The sequence below is a fragment of the Sinohyriopsis cumingii genome, chromosome 8, assembly GCF_028554795.1.
Source record: "Sinohyriopsis cumingii isolate HCF-2022 chromosome 8, ASM2855479v2, whole genome shotgun sequence".
Lineage (NCBI taxonomy): Eukaryota > Metazoa > Mollusca > Bivalvia > Unionida > Unionidae > Sinohyriopsis > Sinohyriopsis cumingii.
In genome coordinates, this window is record NC_142968.1 from 70,293,675 (window position 1) to 70,300,331 (window position 6,657).

The window sequence follows — 6,657 nt, forward strand, 5'->3', positions numbered from 1 at the left end:
ATTCCTGTCTACAACTGAAAAATATCTATATAAAAAAACGTGTAACTGTGTTTTATGCAAGGGCATGGAGATGCACAAAAACTTGCACCTGAAGCTTGAATAAAACCCCGACTGTGGATAAGACTTTACCCATCGATTACCCCAGCTTGGGGATAAATTCCGACCGTGGCGATTTATTATATATCCTATGACTGCTCCAGCTTGAGGGCAAAATCCAAGCACATCCCTAAAAAGATAACAAGTATAGCGGCTCTTTACCTTCTGTAAATGCCACTTGAGCTTCCTGATGCTGTTGTATCTGCCATTTGACAGAATCATGAATGTGGATATATTTCTTAATTGCCTCTAGTTGTTGAGCTAGTTTAGCTGTATGAAATTCCTTTGTGCAGACTCACTCATTATTAATATTACAACAGTGATTTAATTACACATCACCTGTCAGCACACCGATGATAAGTCAGTTATTTTATAACACACCAACAAGCTTGCCCCTTGCACCCCCCCCCCTTTTTTTTATTATTTGGGCACCTGTGGACATGAATCTGCAAGGCTCAAATTGTCATTTTTAATATAAGATCTCAACATTTTTAAGGCCTTAATTTTAAAGACATCCTTAAAACCCCCAAAAGGTTATCAACTGGATCACCAGCCTTCGTTTAGAGTAACAGCAAGTATATATATATATTTAGGTCTAAGGAAACACAATAAAAATGTTTGATTTAACAATGACATATTTGCCTCAGGTCTGTGATCCTGAAGTGAATATTAACTGTCCATTTATTTTCTTGGCTTTTCTTTACTAGGAAATTGATTATAGAGATTTCTGCAATGGTGAAGGCAATGTAAAAATTGGTTACTATAACATACTTTTTACGCCATGTTTGAAAAAATAAATACAATGGAAAGGTTATAGTCTGAAAATCTTCATTAAATTAAGTTAATATAGTGGAAAAAACTTTAAGAGTTCATAAATATTTTTCAGTGCTGAATAAAGATATAACATAACACTTTCTGCTGTGATTTTAATAGTTTCTGAGAGCATGAAAAATTTCTAGAACTATAATGTATAAATGTTTTCAAAAGATTATATTAATATGAGGGAAAAATCTGTTATGAAATAAACTGACAAGATCTTGTATGAATTCATGTTATCTTTAAATATGATATTTGTGTGAAAATATCTGGAAGAAAAAACAAGATGGTGCCACTCACACATACAATGTGGTTGCCACAGTAGCCATATTAAGAAACTTTTTATCGCTACTTCTGAATGGATAATTGTGTCAGCGTGTCAACATGTGTACAAAATACTTATGTTGATGTCTAGCAGGTCCTGAATGAGAATTATGGTGCTGTACAGACATCCTATAAGGCCACCAATGTGGCCATCCTGAAAATCTTGGTATAACTACTTCTCCTGAATGAATCGTCATATCAGTGAAAGACTTCTTATGTCTAGTTGGACGTAAATGAAAATAGTGCCAATCTAACCTCCAATATGGCTGTTTTAATGGGCATCTGGAAAACCCCTTCCTTGCTACTTCTCCTAGATGGCTGGTCATTTTGACATTGTGCTTTCACTAGATGACCTATTTGATGTCTGGTTGGCCGTAAATGGAACTATGCATATGGTTTTGATGTCTAGTTGGTCCTAAATGTGGTTTTTGCTGCTCATAAACTTCTAATGGTATTATAGTTGGTTCCTTAATGAAACTGCTGTACAAAATTAAAAGGCCTTCTCACTTTCTGTCAAGTTGGATACAATTATCTTTACCAGCTAGGATTTCTTGATCCTCTTTTTTATACATCAACCCTTCGCATATGTAGTTAGCTAAAACAGTATTTTGAACAATTAATCGCCCTCTTGCAAATACAATCCCAATTGCATGCTTTTACCAGTGTGAGAGCTCCTTATATAAGTAGCTAAGTATTCAGTAACTGAATTTCCACATCCACATGCATCAACTCAGAATTAAAAGTTGCAAAACATATACAAATTTGAAAATCTTGAGACATGTGTCACTTTGCATGGTGGGTGTTATGATTTAAATGCAACAAGGAAATTGAATTAGGGTTAATTTCTTTAAGCTGTATTCAATCATGGGGCCCTGGATTATAGAATGGTCTAGGCATACACATCACTAATCAACTCTCTCTAGTCCAACCAATGTGTGTATATGAGAAAGCTTGCCAGTAGCGTTATGTGTGTTGATTTCTTCCAATAAATATGTTGGCTGCCATGTAAAGTCTATGATGTCCTGAAAAATGGTGTTAAGCTCCATACAAGCAAGCTAAACAATCAATGATATAATGGAACAGTAGACACCATTTTAGCTAAATATGCCAAGAATTGATTTAGAGACTTGGTTAGTGATGATGACTTAAAATTGGCAAGGGATTAAAAAGATAAAAGAAATGACCTTTCATGGCACTGTAATATAACAAATGAGGAAAAACAAAAGTTTATTGCATTTGAACCTTTTGTTTTTTCACAGTTTCAATTTAAGTCATAAGGCCCCTTATTTTGCCTTACCAAACATATAGCAAGTTATTACCTCAAGCCCTAGCACTAATAATGCCTCACAAGTAAGCAGTCTTTTATGAAGTCTCAGGTCTGAGTATATGTCTAGCAATACTTATGTCCAGTTTGTTTATAAAATTCTTTCTCACATGGTACAGTTTTCAGAGAGACACGATAAATTCAACAAGTGTGGTAATGAAGGGACAGGCATTCTTTATTTATGCACACATCCCAAAGGGACATTGCTATGTTTGAATCAACACTGAACTGAAGAATGGAGCATCAGCTGCATCAATTAAAATATTGTGGCCCACACAAAATACTGCAAGGACTATAATCAATTTATGAGTGCAATGGGCATGAATTACTGTAGCAGACTGGAGGAAGTAATCCGAATTTATTAATATCTTGAAGCTAAATATAGTAAAGTTTTCATCTATAATCTGTGGAATCATTTTTGCACACAGTTTGCAGGATTTGTCTTTGGGTCATCGTTTTTCTTTTTCTTCATCTTTCTAGCTTATGGTATCTTGATAAGTCTTATGGTGCCGTGCAACTGCACTTGATGATTACCACAGCCAGTGACATTGTATCAAATCTTCTGGGATCAGATGATTCAATGCAAATTCCACATAACCTATCACCATCCTCATGTTTGCCATCTGACTTACTAAGTTATTTTGCCTAAATAATAATAAAAACAATCTGGTCTGATGTATTGATAGCGTTCTGAATGACCATAATATATTCTCTGTATCTATCCTAGAAAATCCTGAGTGGATTGCTGTTTGGTTTTAATAAACCAAAGTAATCCAATGAAAGGCATTTTACAGACACAAGTGTCTGTTTCCTGTATGCAGTGATTAAATGATAGTATTATGTCTTTATTTTTTTAAAACTGATGATACATATGATCACCTTCAATGTGCAATATTAGTTATGTTAATTAACGAGTGGGCAATATTTGAATTTCAAAGATAAAAGTGTATGCCATGATCACTTTAGTAGGATGATTTGTCAAGTGAGGTTATCTTTTCTGTTTGAATAAATATTGTTAACTAAACTATTTTCGCAAGTTATGACATAAGAATGATTCAAAGAAAGAAAATTCATTAAATTGAACATATAAAATGTAATACTGCAACAGAGTCTAGATGAACTATTTCTTCAGAGACACAATCCAGACTCTGTGGCAGCAAAATTATCAAATAGGACACAACTAAGAGACAATCACATTTTCAGTCACAATGGTTTGACAATTATCAATGGCTTGAATTCATTGACTGTGAAGGCAAAGTGATTTGCAGTTACTGCAAAAAAAGTTCCCAAACTGTCACAGATTTTAAATTCTACCAGTGGACTTGTAAGTGTAACTGACAAATTCAGGATTTAATCAAGCAAGTCTCATGATAGTATTATACCTAATAAAGCAAAATGTAGCACAGTATATTCATGACACTTAGGCCAGCATGTACAAAATATTCCTCAAGTTACAGTTGCTAGCACTCCACTAAGAAATGTCATTTTATAATAAATAAAAATGTAATGGAAAAAAAAATCGATAAAGTGATTGCACTCTTTAACATAGCCTACTACCTAACTCAATAATGAAAATGATTTGGTTCATTATATCTTTGTGTTTTATGGAATAAATGCATACATCTGATTGAATTTTAGGCAAGAGACTGAACTTTTGGGTTAAGTTAAAATGTATGTGGAACAAATGCATTTTCTAAAACTACTTGTATCAGTGTGCATTGTGACTTTTCTTTAAGATAACTCTAAATGGTACTGGGTATATATCATTTTCTTCAACTGCACACTGTTGTCTTCCATTTGATTTGATGACTTACAGCTATACTGTCTACACAGTAGGCCTCAACGTCAGGAAAAATTCTGTATACTTCAGTTACAGCTGAAATAAGTTTTGCATTAGTACCTGAATCAGACAAAAAAGGTTGTGTTCTGGTGTGTGAATAGAAATGGCTAAAAGTAATATAGACAAAAGCCATTAGAGTACACAAGTTACATATGAAAACCACCAATTCACTTGCATGTGTGGCATACAAGTTCAAAGATTTGCTTCATGTTTATTTCTGTACACACATTGTTCAACTCATAAGATATTTTAAGAGCTATTTCTCTATTGTATGCATAATTCATTTACAAATGTGATTAGTGGGCCACACCGAAGGCCATACTATTAGTTCACTTGGCAATATGGTAACGTCAGCTGAAAAGCATAATCATCCATTAAAAGAGCATTATGATATGAACATTAGGTATTTAGGACATATAGATTTTTCTTTTCCAAATGGAGTCCAAGTAATTATTGCCCAATCCAGGTATAATTTTGTACACAAGTAAAGAACAAAATAAGATAAATCTTCATTTATTTGCAATTGACAATACACTTCTTAATGAATATACACTTTTGCATTTAGGGGCCCCGAGTGGCCGAGTGGTATAAAGCGGTCGCCGTTACGGATCACTGCCATCTCACCTCTGTCTGCGCCGGTTCGAGTCTCAGATTCAGCCAATGTAGATATGTGAGAAAGCATGCCAGTAGCTTCTCGTGGGTCGGTGGTTCTTTCCGGGGTTTTCCCGGGTTCTTCCTCCACCATTAATACTGGCCGCCATATATGGCCTATCGTGTGCTGAAAAATGGCGTTAAACCCCACAACAAACAACAACCAACTTTTGCATTTATTTTGTATCACTTGAATAAACAATATTTCTTTCAGTTCATTTTAAACTTTTATTTTATATCACTTGAGTAAACAATATCTCTTTCGTTTCATTTAACACTTAGAAACAGGTTCTTCCAGTTACAATAATCAACTCTGGAAACAATAAACAAACTGGAACTTTTGACCTAATTATATTACATTTACTAGGGTTAAAACAATAAATTCCTTAACATAATAAATTAACAGTTCCAGTTAATCAAACACAAAATCACCTTTTATACAGGGTGTGAACTGTTAATATTTACAGGATAAAGCTTATAGTTTCCAAATTGATTGAAGCTTACATGTTGCAGTTGCTGGCACATATCTATTTCCAGCATGGTTTGCATACATTCCACCTTTAATAATTTTGTTACTTCCCTACCCCACCCCATTCAGTAACAAGTATCAAAAATCAGGCTCATTCTAAGGCAAAGTCTGTAACTTGTGTACCACAGTCATCAGAGAGACAAAGATGCAAAACTTTATGATGCCTGTCAAAGGAAGAAAACAGTTTGTTGTTTACCCAAGTTTTGAACCAGTTAACTTGAATTCTCAGACCATCAATTGCTACAGCCCCACTAATTACAATTGTTAGGGAATAATGAGAACTCACCTTCAGTTATCTGTGTATATATATAATTTTAATAACCAAGAATACCGGATGTCTGGGAACATTATAGCATTCAATGGTAACGTCAGAACTGAGATGAGAGAATTAAACAAGCATAGTACATGACATAATATATCCATAAACTATTGACTGGGAAAAATACTACAGAACACCATTTCTGCTTGCAGTAAGATGTTGAACCTATATGTCATAAATATCAGGTTGGACATCTAGGACCAGTAATATTCATAATGGGCAGTACCCACCCCCCACCCCCCACCCCAAGTGAGAAGGGCCTGATTTGTAATCTAAGCCACCCAACCTATCACAGCCTTTATAGTACTTGAAACAAATATTGAGTAATAGTAAAACAAACTCTGAAAGTTATTAAAACCAATTTGTTATATTTCCATAACTCTGCATAGTTAACTGTGCAAGCAGACTTAAACATATCAGTGTATGACAGTTAAATTGAGCTATAGCATCGATTAACAGAAGCTACGAATTCATCAACAAGCAGTGAACAATCATCTTCACAATAAATGTCAAACATTAGCATCCATAAGCTGTCAAGACAAGTTGTTACACTGGATATATAATCATCCATTTATTTCAAACAAGCTGTGAAAAACGAACCTCACGTCCGCTATATGTACGCTGGCCATTGCAAAGGATGCTTTAATAGATTAATGTTTATCGTCGTGTCTTGACAACCATTTTGCGCGCGCACACCGGAAAGTCATGCTATATATTTGTTACTTGTGAACGTATTCGTGGGCAGTACGCTATATATT